We start from the raw sequence: 20,819 nt of genomic DNA, 5'->3' as shown, positions 1-20,819 counted from the left end.
GAACACTCACCTAAGCTCATACAAAAACTCACATACACCAAAAGAAAATCATTTGCACAAATGAACAGGAGGACTCACATATAACCATGAGAAACATCGACACACGGTAACACACAAATGGGCATGAATACATATACATTCATACAGCACAATGCGTACAGACATACACACATGAACTCACAGATACAAATTCCGAAAAATGTCCTCCCACATGTCAACTCACACAGGCACGTACGTGCACAGAGATAAACATTAATATCATTACTTTCCCATTTTCAGAATCACAAACAGACGATGACAGAAGCAGCTTAATTAGTAATTTTTAAACCACATTGATCAGCATGTATACAATATCACACGCACACACAAATTCAGAGTCTCACATGCAGACACACAAGTGCATAGATGAACAAATAGAGGGGCGTTCATTCAAAAAGGATAATGGGCACAAGGATCAGCAAGCATCCACAAACAATAGCACAAACAAGCTTATCAGGAGATGGTTTGGGAAAGATTGCCACACAAGCAATTATCATCATATAAATATAAACATCCATCAAAACATAACATTGCATGCTAACATTTATTCAGCATAAACATGAAAATAACCCAGAGTATGTAGGATCTGAAACAGACACATAAGCATACATTTTAGATAGCACTAATGAAAAGTGAACACTCACAAAGACATTACAAGATAAGCATAGGCAGCAACGAAGTGGCATATTAGCATGATGATGCTTACACACTGTGAAAAGACAAAATATTAGGTGCACAAACACATGAGCACACCAGCAGTAAAGGAACAGGAATATGTTTATTCATGCACAGACTCCAACATGGGCTAGAGTGAAGTAAGAGACTCTTATAACCACATACACAAACATTAAAGGGAAAACAAACACACCAAGCAGTAGATCAAATAAATTAAGGGACACACGTACAAAAACGTATTCCTAAATATACAGATCCTACAAACTAAAATATGAAGCAATGTCCTGACTGTGATGTCACTTATATTCATGATTTGCCAAGGAATTGGTCACCAATACAAAAGATGAGAATCACATTTGAACTTTTATTCAGTGATGGCCACAATTTTCTACTATAGTGCTGTCACAGCCTATATTTAAAATATAATGATATAATTAAAATCATCATTCGTAATAAGCATTCCTCAAATAATAATATCCTTAAATAATAGATGAAAAGAAAAATAATTTTAAAAGTTCTGACATGGACAATGAAGAAAGAACATATGCAGGTAGTATTTGTAATTTCTTGCTGAGAGTCAATAACGTACTAATAGATACAGATAAGAGTCACACTTGAGAAATACCTGACTGCTTTATGAAGATGTAATGCTCTCAAATTAAATGACTTGGATGCAGATAGATCGATCTGGATCAATATACAATCTAAATGCGTTCTCTCGGCTTTATATTCACAGATTCAATAGATCGCACTTGGATTGAAGACTATGAGGATGATAACAGCAACATCTGGACAACTTCCACGTTCATCACCTTGTTCTTCCTGAGTATTTTCTACAGCGCTGCCGTCACTCTGGTGTAGGTGAGAATAATCACATCTTTCTCACGCCAAGCAGCTCAATATGTTTTGTGAAATCTCTAAGTGTGCCATTGAATAAACATTATATCTGAAAGTCCCTGATCATAAATATCTGCGTCATTGCTTTCTCTCTCTTTTCCAGGTTAAGTGAATGAGTTGTGGACCCCTATGATTTTCCTGATCTGCTTATCAAGGTCTGAATTCCCAATCTCCAATCTGTCCTGGGGTTGCTGACTCTAACATTACTTCTGAGATTACTTCAGTTTGTCAGCGTGTAACTGAGACAATTATTGATGGATTTTCCTTTTTACTTTGATATCTTTGAGATGGTTGTGGTTGGAGAATTTTTAGCTTCCCAGTTGTTTGAAGCCCATTTGTTTTGTTTTTATTTGTTCCTTACTAAGAATGGTTGCCTACCCTTTCTGATGAGCCTTTGTATTCCCTTTCTTGTGACTGTTACTGAAGTACAGACAATTCCCAGCTCACAGCGCATGTGTTCTCGTCTCAATGTGGCATCCAGCCATTATATTCACTTCTGTTAGCTTTTACATCAACTTTTGGATAAAAATGCTTTCTGAAATGGTTAATAAATCTCGTTTGAATATGCACTAACCTTGAGTTTGCTTAATTCTTTCTTCAAGGCCAGTCAGTAATAATACATTTTCCCACATCCTCCTCCTTTCCCAGCCAAATACTTTCACTTGTTCTGTTTGGTTGTGTTTCATCCAGTCATTTAGTTTATTGCTGCGCTACCATGCAGCCCACTAATGTAAATACATCTTTCACACGATATGCCTGATGGAACACTCCAGAGACAGAATGATTAGAGAACATTTCCGCTTATGCACCAAGGGTCACGGCCTCGGGTCACCTAATGATAATTTTATAGGCTCCACCAGAAGCTTATAAAAGGCAGCCAACTGAGTTTGAAAGTTTACTCTACACTGTCTAAACTAAAAGTACTCCCAATGTCAGGGCAGCCTGGGTTAGTAATGCAGAAATCGCCACCTAAAGCGCCCAACGAAACATTCATCAGCCAAAAATGTCTACATTCAGTCAGGTATTCAGACAACAACACGTGCACAATCCAAGGGCGGATTCTCAGAACTGGAGTTTTTCTCACACATAAATCTCATGGAGCACAATTCCTGGGATCTACTTGTCACAGCACACCTGTCAAATCCCAGGGAATGAGACTGCGATCTGTCTGATACAGGGATATTACTGAACAGCAACCCTCAAAAATAATAAAGCAGAGGCCGCTGTGATCAGGCAAGGAACAGCTCATGAGTACTTGAAATATTCAGCCATTGAGATCTATATGACGCAAGACAGAATTGAGAACCAATCATAGCAACTGTTCACAGAGTCGGGAAACTATCAGCAGAGGAGAACATTCTCAATTTCTCAGAGTTGGTGAGGTGTATCATCCCGGGAATAATGTTGTGAATCAGTCACGCACCCAATCTCATAACTTTGCATTTTTTTCAAAAACATGGCACCTGAAACTAGATGCAACATTCCAGGTGAGACAAGAGACTGCTTTATTTCAGTTTAACATAATTGCTGTCTGTTTGTTCTCTACAGCGTAGGGTGATGAAGTAGGGTTTGTTTGCTCTTCTGTCCACGTGTCATGGTACATTCCCTGATTTGTGCACGTACACACGGGGGATCATCTGCTCCTGCACCCCTTTGGGTTTAACCCCTTACTATTGTATGTTCCCCTGAGTTCATAACAAAACAAAGAAGCAGGTCACCGCTCCCTGAGACTGAGATCTATCTGACACACCGATATTAACGAATAACAATCCTCAAAAATTATAGATCACAGGTTGATTTCGATTACGGAAGGCAGAGATGAGAAGTTCTGGAAACCCGACTGCTTTCCATGCCCTTTCCCACAAGCCGTCTGTCAAGCTTTGAAGCTCTTAGCTGTTCTTCCAATATCCTAACATTTTATTTTAAATTGATACTAATATTTTTCTGTAATTTTGCATTATAGACCAAAGCACAGGTTGAACCAACAAGGACTCCAAACACTGAATGGAGTTCGTTTTTTAAAATTCTTGTTTCTATCCAGAATTTTCCTTCCATACAATGTAACCTTATATTTCCCATCACCCAAGTCACCCATAGTATCTTTATTTTCAGCTACTAACCATCACCAGTAAATTGAATAATTTATGTTCAAAGCCCCTCCCACCATCAAAGGTACGGCAGAAGGAGGAAGAGCTAGAAGGAGATTGGAGTCAATTTTTCTTGTGGTGAAACATTACTACTCTTCTCACACAAGGTATTTCTGAGGGATGGTCTAGTGAAGCTATGTGGATGGAACTCAGAAATAAGAAAAGCATGATTATTTTGCTGCGATTGTAATAGTCCCCCCAGTAGTCAGAGTGAAATTGAGTATCAAATATGTCGAAAGATCTTGTTTATACGTGAGAATAATAGGATTGTAATAATAGCAAATTTCAACCTTCCGAACATAAAGTGGGACAGCCATGGTCTGAAGAGCTTGGATGGTGAGGAATTTGGTAAGTGCTTACCTGGGAAATTTGGTAAGTGCTAAAGTCAATTTTCTTCATTAATATGCAGATGTAACTATCACAGAAGGAGCAAACCTGACCTACTCTTGTAATATAAGGCAGGGCAAGGGACTGAATGGTTAGTAGGGGAGCTTTTTGGGGCCGGGGTCATAATTCGATTAGTTGTAAAATATTTATGGAAAGGATTGGCATTATATATAAGTTAAAGTTCTTAATTGGACGAGGGCAAATTTTGATAGTATGAGACAAAAACTTTCAAGAGTTGATTGAAGTAGACTGTTTGCAGCTCAAGGAACGGCCGGCAAGAGTGAGGCTTTCAGAAGTGAGATAACGAGAGTTCGGAGGCGTGATGTTCCTGTTAGTGTGAAGATAATGCTGGTAAGAGGAGGGAACACTGGAGGAATAAAGATATTGAGGCTCTGGTTCAGATTAAGAATGAATCGTTTATTAGATATAGAGAAATAAGATCAAGTGAATCCCGAAGAGGTGCAGGGACATTGTAAAGAGGGAAATGAGGAGGGCAAGAAAGGAAAATGAGATAACCTTGGGAGATAATGTTAAAGATAATCCAAAGAGATTCGACTAGTACATTAAGAGCAAAGGGGTAGATCATAGAGTCATAGAGATGTACAACTTGAAAACAGATCTTTCAGTCTCACTTGCCCATGCTGACCAGATATCCTAAACTAATCTAGTCCCATTTGCCAGTAGTTGGCCCATATCCCTCGAAACCCTCCTATTCGTCTACACACTCAGATGCCTTTTAAATGTTGAAATTGCACCAGCCTCCACTGCCTCCTGTGGCAGTTCATTCCATACACACCATCCCCTGCATGAAAAAGTTACTCCTTAGGTACTTTCAACTTTTTTCCCTCTCACTCTAAACCTATACTCACGAGTATAGGTTGAGATGAGACTCCACCCACCCCAGGGAAAAAGACCTTGTCTATTCACTGTATCCATGCCTCTGATGATTTTATAAACCTTTATAAAGTCACCCCTCAGCCTCCAACGCTCCAGGGAAATCAGCCCCAGCTCATTCAGCATCTCCCTATATAACTCTACATGGCTGTGAATATGTATAAGCCGAGAGGGATGGTTTCATAAATCATGTTACAATTTATATAAACGCTGTTTTTTTTTTATTATCATTGAGTTTAAAATAGAGGATGGGTGCCTTTTCAATTTCATACCAGTAGCACAGAACGACCTGGGGAAATAAACTGCAACAAAAAAAATGGACAAAAGTGATTGCACTACGGATAATCTCACCATTTATAGTTATTTATAGTTATGTATTTATGTATTTATGTATTTATAGTTACCGTGTGGATTACTGCACCTCTCTAAAAATTCAAAACAAAATAAAGTAAAACTGCAAATTAATATTGTATCTAATTACGAGAAAAAAATGCAATTCAATGACACCAAATTGGAAAGGAATGTTGAAATGTAGCCAATTCGGAGGACTACAAGAAGTTGCAAGAGATCATTAATTAATTCATGGCATGTTCAAATAATTAGCAAATGAATATCCACACAGATAAACGTAAGGTGTTACATCTTGGTAGGAATAATGTGCAGGTCATTTATTCAAAGATGCACGGCTAAGTGAGGGAGACAAACAAAGGGATTTCAGACAATTACATCAGTCACTAACAATTTCACCACAGGTTCCAAAGGCCATAAAAATGTAAACAAGGCTCTAAGCTTTATCTCTAAAGGCATAGATTTGAAAGTAGGGTCACTATAGAAATTTGGTTGACTATAATAAAGAGTATTGCATGCAGTTCGAGTTGACATATTATAGAATGTATGAGAGAGAGTGAAGAGAAGATTTATAAGAATGCTACACAAGTTTCTGGCTGTGTATATCAAGGAAGAATTGTTGCGCTGTTCACTTCTCTCTTGAAAAGAAGGATGACAGTTCTAAAATTATGAAAGGTTTTGAAAAGAGAAGGTACAGAGAAAACATTTCACTACGGGGTAGAACGTAACTGCAGACTGTCAATATAAGACAGTACCTCAAGAAATCCTAAAGGGAATTCAGAAGAAACCTCTTCACTGAAAGCATGATGAGAACGGGGAATATGTGACCAGTCAGAATAGTAGAAATCAATTGTTTAGATGTATTTCAAGGCGAGCACTTGGAAGGGATGGGAATAGAGAATTACAATGGGCGATTTAGATGAGGAAAGATATGAAACATCTTGAGTGGAACATAAGCGCTGGCATGAACTGATTGTGCCAAATGGTCTGTTTTTCCTCTGTAATCCTATGTAGAAAAACACCATTGTATGAAACAAAAAGTGTATTAAGAACATCAAGAAGAATTACAAAGTTTCTCACAAAAAAGTCTCAAGTATTCAGCACTGAATGAAAATGATTTTATCAGATGGCCACACTTCACTATTTGCTTGATAGCACTATAACAGCAGTAATCACAGTACTCTTACTAGGAGTAGGAGTAACCCAGTGTCCATGCACCAATTGGGGGATCTTAATGACTTATTAATGGTCTCAGTAGGACCTGCTGACCTGGTCCTGGGAATGTTATGAACACTCTAGCCCTCACGGCTTCTTTCACTCACTTACTCTGATTTCCAGTTCCCGTGATGATCGCCACCATGGACAGAAGACTGTTCCAGTATGCAGATGGGATGCCCTGTTATGAGCCATAAGGTACTTCATTAGGAGGAACATCCTGCAGGCTTGTCTCTAGGATGCAGGAGGAGGTCTCCCACACAATGGAGTACCCACCTACTGCTAACAAACTGCCAGCATTGGCGAACAGGCTCTACATTGACCACCTGAGTGGCCATCCTTTCCCTAATTTTGGATCAATAAAATACTACGGAGGTGGAAATATGAGAGCCACTGAAACTCCTTCCTTCCCTTATTATTATCCACCTAATGACCTTGCAGCCTCTCCCGAGAGGGCTGATAGAACCCAGTCCCATTCCAATATTCAAGAACATGAAGAGCTGGCAAACTGGTCAAAATTGATAAAGCTTAACACAAACAGTCTTGCCCTCAGTGTTAAATTCTAAAGTGTAACTTGAGATGAGTTCAATAAAAATGGCAGAAGTATCGAAACAACCACTTCCATCCATCAGTAACAAATTTCTATGAATGGGAACGGGTGGTCCGCTATTTGGAATGGAGCAGTGCATTTGAAACGTTAATGTGGAGCAGCAATGTTATATGATGGATGTGTGCACAGTTTGAATCTGTTTGCTGATTCAGTTTTGCTAAAGCTTTGGCAGATACATTCCAATTAGAATCAATTAAATCTGCCAAAGTGGACATTAAATACTCACATTTATGAGATGCTTTAACAGAGAACATAGAAAAGTACAGCACAGAACAGGCCCATTGGCCCACAATGGTGTGCCAAGGTTTAATCCTAATGTAAAATATAATAACAACCTACACACCCCTCAACTCACTGCTAAACATGTGCATGTCCAGCAGTCGCTTATAAGTCCCTAATGACTCTGCTTCCACCACCATCACTGGCAATGCATTCCATGCATTCACAACTCTCTACGTAAATAACCTACCTCTGACGTCTCCACTATACCTTTCTACTAATATCTTAAAAATATGACCCCTTGTACCAGTCAATCCTGTCCTGGGGAAAAGTGTCTAGCTATTGACTTTATCTATTCCTCTCATTATCTTGTATACCTCAATCAGGTCTCCTCTTTTCTTCCTTCTCTCCAGAGAGAAACGTCTCAGTTTATTCAACCTTTCTTCATAAGGCAAGCCCTCCAGTCCAGCCCTTCTCCAATTCCTGAAGAAGGGCCTGTGCCCGAAACGTCGAATCTCCTGTTCCCTGGATGCTGCCTGACCTGCTGTGCTGTTCCAGCAATAAAGTTTCAGCTCCAGTCCAGGCAGCATTCTGGTAAACCTTCTTTGCATGCTCTCCAAAGCCTCTACATCTCTCTTATAGTAGGGCGACCAGCACTGGACACAATATTCCAACTGTGGTCTCACCAGGGACTTGTAGAGCTGTCGCAAAACCTCGCAGCTCTCAAACTCGATCCCCCTGTTAATGAAAGCCAAAAACCAAATGCTTTCTTAACAACACTATCCATTTGGGTGGTAACTTTGAGGGCTCTATGTACTGCACACCTAGATCCCTCTGTTCCTCCACACTGCCAAGAATCCTGTCTTTAACCCTATATTTATTCGAGTCCGACCTTCCAAACGAGAAAAGGATGCAACGAATGCCAAACAGGAGAAGTTTATTGGCATGTATCAGAAGAGTTAGGACCAATGCCAAAAACATGAAACCGGCTTTTAAGCAAGCTTTCAAAGAAAGAATGAGTACCAGAGGGCATCTGAGGAAGTTTATCAGTAAAGTACAGCTAATTAAGGGGGCTTGGCAATACCCATGGACAAAAAGATATAAAGCAATCAGAGAACCAAAGAACAGAGTGTGTATATAAGGGGTACAAGTGTTAGCGTGGATCAAGGACTTGAAGAATTTAGAGATAGACATAAGTTTAAACTCAATACATTAGTTGATAATGAGCAAGTTAGGATCTCAGTTCTTTCTCTGTAAGTACAAGTTTATGTTTACCAGTCTTGTCCAGGCCAGCAGTAAATTGGATTTTTATTTGCACTGTGCACATCTCCTGATTTCACAAGATATCTTAGTTTTGTAAATGCAATAGAATGCATTTTGCACCGTTTCAGCAATTCATTAAATAGAAATTGACCAAAGTAAACAACTTTCCAAAGCTGTCTTTCAACAGCCAGACTGATACAATATTCAAAGAGGATCTTCATGAACAAAATGGGCTTGTCAGGGGGTTAAATCATTTCAAATTCGAAAACTAGATTCCAATTTAATCATATCAGCTGGATGTTGGATACTCCATTAACAAAAGGTTCCCAAATTCAAACGATTGTTTGCAAATACAGAAATATTTTGACCTAAAGGGAAACAACATTTTATACTGAACAGGAAAAGAGTTCTGATGCGTTGGAAAGTGCACAATGCTTGATCGAGATGTTCCCAATGGAAAAATGGACTGGTCAGATGGTGATGGACAGTTGACAACCGAACTTTGTTATGTTTTCAATTGGCAGGTTACCTGAGTGGTCAAGCTATTGTCATGCCAAATGAGGCAGAGAATGGCCATTACCAACTTAGTCGAATCACAACAAGCATTGGCAGTTAACTGCCAACCATCACCTGGTCCACTCTCCATACCTTTACCAATCAGCATTCATTACCCAGATAGATTAAATGCTTTCTCCCTTTCCATTGGAATTCTTGAGAGTGTCCTGATAAGTACAATATTAAAGACTAAAATAAAATAACTTTATTTTCATCAATGCTCAAATGTCCATGTTGTATAAGCTGGCAGAGGTGACACTTAACGATAATGTATCAGGCCTACAATGAACTGGTAAAGTTCTGCACTGGTCTCAGAGTTAAACCAGCAACAATGTCCTTGTGGAGACAATACTTTGCCTTTGATCCTATACAGCAGCAATTTCAATGTCATTGAGGAAACAGAAATAAATAGAAACAAACCACATGCACATACATACAGCACACTATTATTTAAAGTAATAGAGAGAAATTCTACACTAACAGAAAACCTAATTTTCATTCTGAATACTGAATGTGGCACCAAAAGCACATTTGTGATAATGACAGTTTGAAAATCTAGCCCATATTGGTTTGCAGCAGTTGAAGAATTAGTCATTCTATTAGGAACCCCGGTTAGTTCCGACACCAGTATTTGACCATAGATTCAGATTGTTTTTAAAGGCAGATATCAATATGAAGTTGAACAGTGGCAGGAGCACGGCTATCCTAGGGACAGCACTAAAGAGATCTCACACACATTGGCAATTTAATAAAGAAATGGGGCAAACCTCAGAGATAGGGAAATGTAAATAAAGGAATCACTATCAAGATTTCATCCAATTTGATAGTAACTGACACCTGATCACCAAATTCAGCTGCCACTTGAAAGGATGAAAGAAGCCCCATAAGGAGAACTCCAAATTTCACTTGATTCTGTGTCACATTATCGCAAGAGAGCTTTGTAGTTGTCTTCTAGCAGATATCATTTTTTTTCCACAAACTACAGAGATCAGAAACGAACAGTGCAGAACCACATCATAACTCATCTTGAGAAACTGTGTCAATGGGTGTTTGGGTTTGCAGTGCCTCTGTATTCTGAGCTTCGGCCTCAACCTCTCGCTGAACCCTAGTTTTCTTGATAAGTTGCAGTTCCAGTCAGTTTCTATTTCATCATTGTCCCAGATGAGAGATAGAACATAGAACCTAGAACATAGAACAATACAGCACAGAACAGGCCCATCGGCCCACGATGTTGTGCCGAACATTTGTCCTAGCTTAAGCACCCATCCATGTACCTATCCAATTGCCGCTTAAAGGTAACCAAGGATTCTGACTCTACCACTCCCACAGGCAGCGCATTCCATGCCCCCACCACTCTCTGGGTAAAGAACCCACCCCTGACATCTCCCCTATACCTTCCATCTTCACCTTAAATTTATGTCCCCTTGTAACACTCTGTTGTACCCGGGGAAAAAGTTTCTGACTGTCTACTATATCTATTCCTCTTATCATCTTATAAACCTCTATCAAGTCACCCCTCATCCTTCGCCGTTCCAATGAGAAAAGGCCTAGCACTCTCAACCTATCCTCGTACGACCTATTCTCCATTCCAGGCAACATTCTGGTAAATCTTCTCTGCACCCTCTCCAAAGCTTCCACATCCTTCCTAAAGTGAGGCGACCAGAACTGCACACAGTACTCCAAATGTGGCCTAACCGAAGTCCTGGATAGTTGCAACATCACTTCACGACTCTTGAATTCAATCCCTCTGCTAATGAACGCTAATACACGATAGGCCTTCTTACAAGCTCTATCCACCTGAGTGGCAACTTTCAAAGACCTATGAAATTGGACCCCAAGATCCCTCTGTTCCTCCACCTCACTAAGAACCCTACCGTTAACCCTGTATTCCGCATTCTTATTTGTCCTTGCAAAATGGACAACCTCACACTTGGCAGGGTTGAACTCCATCTGCCATTCCTCAGCCCAGCTCTGCATCATATCTAAGTCCCTTTGCAACCGACAACAGCCCTCCTCACTATCCCCAACTCCACTAATCTTCGTCTCATCTGCAAATTTACTGACCCACCCTTCGACTCCCTCATCCAAGTCATTAATAAAAATTACGAACAGCAGTGGAACCAGAACTGATCCCTGCAGAACTCCACTTGTAACTGGGCTCCAGGCTGAATATTTACCATCTACCACCACTCTCTGACTTCGACCGGTTAGCCAGTTTTCTATCCAATTGGCCAAATTTCCCTCTATCCCATGCCTCCTGACTTTCCGCATAAGTATGTTTCCGCATAAGTATGTTTCAGTATCAGTGAGTTCACCAGTATAGAGCATTGGTTAAATCAGCAGTGGCTCCACTGAAAAGGCTTTTAAATCTTGAGGTTCATACAACAGCACATAGTTATCCATGTTAAAAAATGTAATAACAATTAACAACATTATATTTGATCTGCTATATTTTCCATTACTGACTGCAATGAATCTACCTCATGGGATACAGAAACTCATCAATGTGAGTAAAAACCTCTTAAACTTTGGCCAGGCCCAGGCTATTGACGAAAGAGAATAAACTCCATACAATAATGCAACAAAGAAAAGCAGATTGAAGTCAAATTATGCACAGGTTTGATAGAGAGCAAAATCCTCTCAACCCCAGCAGAGTAGAAAAGTTGCGCATTTATATAACATCTTAATGCCACCTCAGAGTATCCTAAACATCTCTTTCCAGATCTCTGAAACAAGTGCAGAACCCCTGGGGCCATAGACAACTACATACTATCAAACCCAGGGAATCATAGACGGAAATATCAGCATGTTCCCATGTAACAGTTTAAAATGTGTTTAATACCTCCGCTCGAGTAACTAACAAAATTGTTTCGATGTATGAACAGTAAATGAGAATATGTCACTTGGCGCTTCGAGCCTGTTTCACCATTCAATAAGATTCTGACTGACCCGATATTAACAAGCTTATAAAACATTCCGCTGACAATATCCCACTTTAGCTTCTCTCATTTATCATTTCAGTATATCCCACTCCACATCTATTCTAATCTGAAGAATAATTTTCCTGCTGTTAGTCACTGTTCCACACTGTACTCCTTTCCTCATTCTCGAATTTAAAGAGCCTACAATGCTTTTCCTCAGCCTATTCTTTAGAGAAGATAAAATAGATTGCAACAGACTCCACTGTTTGCTTGTACTTGACACAATGAGAACTATTGAAATATTTCAATACACTCCTTTGGTGAAAAATATAATTTGTTTTAATCCTTTAAAACCCGTTCAGTTCGTTTTATATTTGCATTGAATGGTATTTCAGTTTGATCTAGATGTTAGTATAAAGTGAAATATTACAGCACTGAGCTTTGTTTCATTCTCCTTTGGTGGAAGTTGGAAAGGAGCGCTTTCTTACAAAAGAGGGTCAAGAGAGTGAAAAATGAACGGCCAAGTTGAGTAATAATACATGCAGGTCCTGACAAAGCCAATTTTCAATCAGAGATGTTCTGTACAACAACCGAAGTACTTTTGATCATGTAGTCACATGTCAGAAATGTGATATCTAATTTGTGTACCTTGAGAAAAGCAGGAAGGAGATGATGACCAGATGGTCTACTCATCGGGATTGAGCGATAAATATTGGCCGGGCCACCAGACATAATAACACTTTAATTCAAAATAATAAGGGTCCCTTTAGAGTGCAGAGTGGCTTTGGTTTAATGCCTCATACACGTCTGATGTGCAGGATTATCTCAGGATTACACTGCCGTGGCAGTATCAATTAGTGTATTCTAACCCCGAGGATAGATCTTGAACCCTCCGACTCAAAGATCAGCATTATACTCAGTAGCACCTGAGCAACACACAATGTTCTGACAAGTGGCTTATTATTTACATCCCCAGTGATTAATGAAGCAATTAAGGGCAATTGCATCAATTCTGTATGAGATACAAAACAGACCTCTGATGATAGAATGATAGTCTCCCTACCCTTGGTCAGTAGGCTTAAGTTCCTAAATTAGATTTAGTAGACTTGGATTCCTGTCCCACCTACTCCAGAGGTGTGACATACATCGCTGACTATTTTAATTTTAAAAAAAGGAAAACCTCTCAACCAATGGGCTGTTGTCATTTGGAAAGTGCAACATGTGTAATTAGGAACCAACACTTTGGGTCACCTTTGCTGATTCCCTGTGTGTTCTACGGGAGTCAGTAATTTCTAGCAGTGTCCATCGTTAAAGCTACTAAAAGTTTTCTAATATCTCTCCTCAGTAGGTCATTCTTCCCTTTTGAATATGGGCAGTGAGCCCTCAGTCTTATCTCTTTTTTTTAGCAACAAATGGCTACCTTGCTTCCAGCTTGCTATCAGCAAGAGGTTAACTTGCACTGTCAAAGTGTGGCAATACAGATAACAACCCTCCCCGTACATGACCCAGACTAAGATCACAAGATGCAGCACAAGCCAGTGTTTATGCCCAGAATTCGATAACCAGGAAGGATGTTCTCCTCGACTGGGGAGTTCCGAACCAGGGCTCACGGTCTAAGGATACTGGCTCGGGCATTTTGGACTGAGATGAGGAAACTTTTCTTCACCCTGACAGTGGTGACTATTTGGAATTCACTGTCATAGAAATTGATTGAGTCCAAAACATAATAGTTCTTTTGCGGACGAAAGGGATCAAAGAATGATGGAACAGGGTCCTGAGTTGGATAATCAGCCATCATCATTTTGAACAGCAGCGCATGCTTAAGGTGCTGAATGGCTTCCTGCTCCACCTATTTCTGTGACCATTCTGTGGCTTGAAGAGATGTATTTTTTTCAAAAGCTAATCAAGATGTTTGTGAATTAGACATTCCTCAAATTAAATTGAACAATGATGAAGTTCTGGAAAACTGGGATAAACTGCTGAGTTACTTCCAGATGAAAATCGAAATGACCTGAAAGAGTTGGCATAATTACATGGGGAGTTATATGGGAATAACCTGGGAATTACTAATCTCACTACACATAATATTGATTGAGGAAATGCTGTTCCAATCAATCCAATCCAACATCATACAGACGAAAACTTTGAAGATTGGCACAGGTTCAGAAAGAGACTGAACACATGCTGAAGCATAACATGGTCGTACATTGGATCAAACTTACTTTTTGACTGTCACTTTCTTTTCTCGTCAACTTCCGTTTGGGCGTGTGCGCGGCACGGTGGCACAGTTGTTAGCACTGCTGCTTCACAGCGCCGGAGATCCGGGTTCAATTCCCGCCTCAGGCGACTGACTGTGTGGGGTTTGCACGTTCTCCCCGTGTCTGCGTGGGTTTGCTCCGGGTGATCCGGTTTCCTCCCACAGTCCAAAGATGTGCAGGTCAGATGAATTGGCCATGCTAAATTGCTTGTAGTGTTAGGTAAGGGGCAAATGTAGGGGTATGGGTGGGTTGCGCTTCGGCGGGTTGGTGTGGACTTGTTGGGCCGATGGGCCTGTTTCCACACTGTAATGTAATCTAAAATAATCTAATCTTCCTCAGAATTTGTCCATGTTTGTTTCTCAGCTTCAATTGAACGTAAGGACAAATTAAGACACTTCAAGCAAGCACTTTCAGCTACAATTAACGAGGCAGCTTGATATCGCACTTGGGGCAAATGGGATCGAATGTTCGGGGGAGAAAGCATGATTAGGCCATTGAGTTGGACAATCAGCCATGATCGTGATGAATGGCAGAGCAAGCTCGAAAGTTTGAATGGCCTCCTCCTGAGCCTATTTTCTACGTTTCTAAACCGGCTTAAATACCCAAGAAAACTGGAGATTCAGAATTATAAGCCGTCATCAGATGCTTTAGGTAAACAGGTTACACATTAGATTTTCTCGTCAGAATATAAAGTTAGTCCATATGATTTCCCAATATTGTTGCTTGATGCTGAGATTACCGTTCATTAGAAGCTTTCTCACCACTAAGATGAATCTGGTTGCTGGATTTATCCAGACAATTTTGAACAAAAATATTTTAAATGTTGTGATTCTCCAGTCTCTGATTCCATGCCTCTATTTGAACAGGATTAGGTTGTTGTGGATATTACCGCGGCAGTTTCAATGCTCCTCTTCTCTGTATCCTCAGATGTCTTCAATTCAGTTGTTATCAGCTACCAACACTCAATGACAATCAGCCTTTCTAAATGAAGCAGAAATAGCTGGAGATGTTCAAGTGTCACAGGACTCAAAAACATTAAGTCTGCTTTCCCGCCACAGATGCTGCCAAACCTGCTGAGATTCTCCAGCAGTTTCATTTTTGTTTCCGATTTCCAGCATCTGCAATCTTGATTTATTTTAGCCTTTCTAAAATTCTGTCAAACTTCATCTCATCCAAGTCTCAACTACTTTTTTTTCACCATGAACTGGGCATGAACTTCCTCTTCATAATACCACAGCCAGGCCCCTGCACCTGTGAATTTTAAACAGGGGATTCATGATAATTGGCCCCAATCATTCTTTTGCCACCCTTTCACTGTTTGTGACGAACGATAACTTTTAAATTCCGTTTTAAAGTTAGCTGTCAGTCTCCGTTAATCTTTATTTCCCCTCTGAACTGTCTGTATTTAGTATGGGTTCTCACTGGGGTTAACAATAATCCATATTCTTTGCAACATCATGCAGGGAATTAGAGTATTGATTTGCCACCATTTCCTGCTTGTAGAAATGTTAAGCTGTACTGTACAGCTGAAGCTGAACATTGCCCAGATTTGTGCTCAAATGCCCTCTTGGCCCATTAAATTCAACCCTCCTCCAGCTCAGAAGTTTTCTGGATTGTTCCTTGTTCGTTTTATACACAAGCTAAATTCTTTCGATACAAGTATCAATGCTTCCTTAAATGATCCCAGTCTAATATTTAATGCATTTTATACATATTGTGTGTATGCACACAAATTATGAAGTTGGCAGTGCAGATTGAAGATATCATTAGGATTCTGAACATTATAAATAGGACCGTGGCATGCAAAAAGGAAATTATGACAAATGGTTATAAACAGTCCTGCTTCTCCCTCATGTCTAGTATTTATGCAGCACGCTTCAGGAAGGGATTTGAGATGGTGCAGAAAAGGTACACAAAATTGGGACCAGAGATGAGCAACTGGACAACTATTTGGATAGTTTGAAGAAGCTCGGGCTGCTCTTTTTGGAGAACTGAAGATAAATAAGACATTTTACAAGTGTTCAAAATGATGAGGGATTTGAATAGAGTAGGGTAAAGGGTAGGAGAATGCATCTGGATTAGTTACTCTGTGGAGGGTTGGTGTGGACATATTGGGCCAATGGCCTGTTTCCATACTGAGCGGATTCTATTTTAAAAAGGCTTGAGAAGAAAAGGACACTGATTTAAGATGATCAGCAAAATAAATCAGTGGTAACAAGGAATACTTTATACAAAAAACAGCATTGTTCGGAAACTGGAATGTACTGCCTAATGGTATAGTGGAGGAGGCAGCTTCAACTGAGGTCTTCAAAAGGAATCTACAATTTTCATAAGGAGAGGTTTTGCAGTATCACATAGTAAAATGACATGGGATTGAACATATGCAAGTTCCTCTTTGAGAGCTGATCAAATCATTGCGTCCGATCTGTTACCATTGATCGTTGTATAACATTGCACAAACGACCAGCTCACCAGTTATTTCCTAATTGTTTGTCATATTCTGATATAATGACTAACTTAGCCATGCCTGCAACTAAACGTACTTTGCAATTACTTCACTTGATGCAGGAGAACCTGCATTCCCATTTCCCTCACTGTTTGCACTGACAATGTTTCCAGAACTGCAATTCATCAAAGAGCACAAATTCAGTCATTTAACATCAGTAACCTTATCCAGAATTAAGTCCAAAGCAATTTAACAAAAAAAATCGCAGACTTGAGATTCAATCTTCCAAGCCTGATCGACTAGTTTTCTTAAGTTAGTCAATGACTGTCCAATTTTAATAAATCGCATTATTTTGCCATAGTGATAAGAAAGAACAGAGATATCCATGCAAAGTGAGAATCAGGTGCAACAGACCTTTAGCTGATCGTTGTTCTCTTCAGAAATAGAGATTACAGACAGGAAATATCCTTTCAGTGTAAGTGTAATGAGTTGCTGTAGTCCATTCCGTAGAGTGTAAGTGCTTGGTAGCCCAACATAGTAGCTCAGTGATGGTGAAGGGAGTGGAAATTAGGTACGTTAGTTCTTTTGGCAGGCAATCAAACTGCTCTCTCTTTGATCATATTGAGCTTCTTGACTATTGTTGCAATTAAACCAATCACCAGGTGAGCAGTGAAGATTCCAATGCTCCCGAGTTTAGCCTTGTAATGGTGAAGTTAATGAGGGGGTAATGACAAAGCAGTATACCTTGAATCCTATTCCTGTAATCTTGCTAATGTTATTAGTTATTGCTGCCTTCACCACCCATCCCCCTGGAGTGTATTGGCAATGCTGTCCTTTGATCTGGAAAATGTTGCTGGGACTTTATTTGTTTTCAAGTTGCATCATGAACCATCGTGGTCGTGTTGGTATGTGGTTCTTTTGACTTCCACAGGATTTATACAGTACACCACACTGAGGGAATGCTGGGGTTGGGGTGTGGAAGAGACAGTACAGGGTGAAAAGAAGAGTAAACCGTTTATTTAGTATGTCACCATTGTTTGTAGCCATTTCTGGGTTATGCAAGACCTTCATACTAAAAAACAAGCAAAATTCAACCGACCATTGAAAAACTTTGGATATTTTATGCTGATTCAAGATTGGTCTCTCAAAATAAGCCAAGCATTTCTGAACCAGTCAAGCAGTTGTTTTCTGTGATTGTTCTCATCTGTGTTAGTGTTCACCACAATGCCATTGGATGCCTTCGTGAGGCAACCCTGACATAATCTTACAACAACTCCCAGCACTTCCCTTTCACAATATTGGATCCCTAACATAGCAGATTTAAATCTGACATTATACCAGACTTACTTGTCAATCTGTTTCCTTTTGTTTCTGACAAACTTAGGTTTCCACCTAATTCACAGTGTGAGGTGTCAACATTTTCACAGCTGCAACTCATCATAAAGTACCAGTTAGATCATTTTAAATATGTGCATGATCACCAAGTTAATATTTGGCACTTCTTATCAACATCGAGAGTTTTGGCTGGGAGGGCAGGAGCTCGTGGTTGGGGAGTAAAGAGGTCAAATAAAGACTTTCTGCACTAGGACAGAGGAAAAACATCCCAAATGCAAGGATTTAAGTTTAACTTCCTGATCTTAGAAAAAGAAACTCAAGCTCTTCACATACTATTGCTAATTTAACCCTTACAAGCACAATTTGTAACTCAATGTTTGATTCAGAATCCGAATATAGTAATTTCTCATTTTTTAAATTCACTGAAGGTTCATGTCATATTAGTCAGTATTGGCTGTATTGTTGAAAAGAAAATTTTATTCCTTTTCCTTTCCTGCTTCTTCATCCATTCGGAGTTTACTGCAAGATCTGACCATAATAAACCCAGAAGTAATTATTGGTCTCTGACCCAGAGCAGTGTCATGACCTCAGTATTTAGGCTTCGATTAATTGATGACATCAGTGAAACGGTGTTGATGTGATGCTGCCTGAATTGAATTCACCATGAAAGCACTTTATAAGTTTGATTCAAACAAATAACTATTACTAGGGAATGTGCCTGACTCCGTGGATACACATGGCCTCTGGTCAACTTAAATTATAAAAAGTGCGAAGCATTCAATGGCGACATTGTATGGTAGATAGACAAGGCGAGGAGACCAGGAGCTGGTCCCAATCCCTAGCCATATTTCATCAAATGTCACCAAAGTCTGGAGGCCATGGCAATGGTTTTGGAGGGAGTGTGGAATGGTGGGTGGGGGAGTGAGGATGAGCAGGAAAGAGAAACAAAGAGAGGCGATGAGGTGGGGTGAAGGAGAGGAACCCAATTCTTCAGTATTTTCACTATAGCTCCAATGGCCAGAAACAGAACCTCAATATTGATCAGCAAGTAATTTCCCGTCTCAGCATTTCGGATGGTGGTACTACTGTTTAAGACAACTCTGTCACTAATATTAAATTCCTTGGAAGCCAGTCTAGCAGCCTCGTTAATATAGCTGCTGTTGTCTGAACTGGCATTTGTCGCATTGCACAAAACATTTTAAAAGTGTCAGAGGTTCTCCAACATTCCCTTTTCACATTGTTGTATTCCAAATGAAGCATAATTAAACCACATCTAAATCAGATCAAATCAAACTTGCTTCCTCATGGTTGCCCTCACGTCTGGCAAACTTTGATTCCCATCCTCCTGACAATCTGGTCTGTCAAAACGTCTCCAGTCACAAGTCATCATGAAGCACAAATTAAGCAAAAGGCTTACACCTATAAACAACTTGCAAACATTTGAAAATAAACCCTGACGATCAAAAGGCTCTGTTGAGCTGATGCAACATTTTTTTTAAAAAGAGGAATCACTCTACTCACCAGGAGTAATGCAAATATTGGGAGGGGCTGTAGTCTGGAATGGTGGTGTTTCCTATAGCACTGGGAGATGTTGTCAAGAGGAATCTTACGGAAATTCCGGCTTTCCAGAAATTCCTGTTTACATTACATTCTGTTAAAAAAGGCCACTTTCAAAAGCTATGACTGCAATATATGTTGCCTTTTTTAAAACTTGCACAGAAGTTTGCAGGACACCATTGTCATTTCTTTTTGAAGAGATGGGGATGAGGGGAGGTGGCCGATGTAATAGTATTGGGAAGCAGAGAGTTAGGTAGTCAATGTGTTTTCAATATGTTTAGCCTCATTGAACAGTCCAGTGCTTTGAAGTGAACAACTGAAGGCCTGAACATTGAAGGGCTGGAAATGATTATTGAATGACTTTGTGTTAATGCATGCTCAATTATGCACTGGCTTTTAACTGGGAGGTGGTAGGATTTAGAAAATGGCAGGTAGGGACTTTGGCACCTTCTCATTGCTAAGCCATGCTGACATAGACCAGTTCTCTTTGACATCTTGACTCTCCATGATCTCTCAAGCCTTCCTCCCTCATTTCCCTGATTGTGCCCACCTTTGCAGCCTCAGCAATGATCAGTATGAACAGTAGGGCTCAGAAATGTGTTGATCTGTCCTCCTCTTACTGGTGTAGCAACTCTTGAAACTAAGCTGCGCTGTCAACTGATGAGTAACCCTGGCAAGAATCTCTTCGTTTTAGATTAGAATGGAGCTGGAAAAGCACAGCAGGTCAGGCAGCATCTGAGGAGCAGTAAAATCGCCGTTTCGGGCAAAAGCCCTTCATCAATGAAGAATCTCTTCATTGGTCACTGCTGGCAATATACCATCCGTAGCATACTCCAAAACCTCCAGGTTTCAGTCCCAGCATCAGGTCTGCAGCATTCACTGCAAGCTTCACCTAAAATGTTTTTTTTTACAAGACTAACGATAGAGCAAAAATTATATGCCAGTCAATAATTTTTTCAATGTAAAATAACAAACTGTGGAAGTTGACAATCTGAAAGAAATACAGAAGTTGCTGGAGAAACTCAACATATTTTTCAGCATCTGTGGAGAGAA

The 20,819-nt window shown here is 40.0% G+C and overlaps 1 long non-coding RNA gene across 1 annotated transcript; it reads left to right on the top strand.

The window, feature by feature from the left end:
* The first annotated feature begins 1,452 nt into the window (after nt 1–1,452).
* On the top strand, nt 1,453–2,180 carry LOC148136676 (uncharacterized). Its single transcript, XR_015754382.1, has 2 exons — nt 1,453–1,575; nt 1,715–2,180. It is a non-coding gene; the product is annotated as an uncharacterized LOC148136676 (long non-coding RNA).
* The last annotated feature ends 18,639 nt before the right edge of the window (nt 2,181–20,819 follow it).

This window comes from Chiloscyllium plagiosum, unplaced genomic scaffold, assembly GCF_037043375.1.
Source record: "Chiloscyllium plagiosum isolate Xiang-an unplaced genomic scaffold, Cpla_swu_hap1 HiC_scaffold_45, whole genome shotgun sequence".
NCBI classification, from domain to species: domain Eukaryota; kingdom Metazoa; phylum Chordata; class Chondrichthyes; order Orectolobiformes; family Hemiscylliidae; genus Chiloscyllium; species Chiloscyllium plagiosum.
Note: the sequence above shows the minus strand (reverse complement) of the source record. Positions and strands in the feature narration are given on the sequence as shown.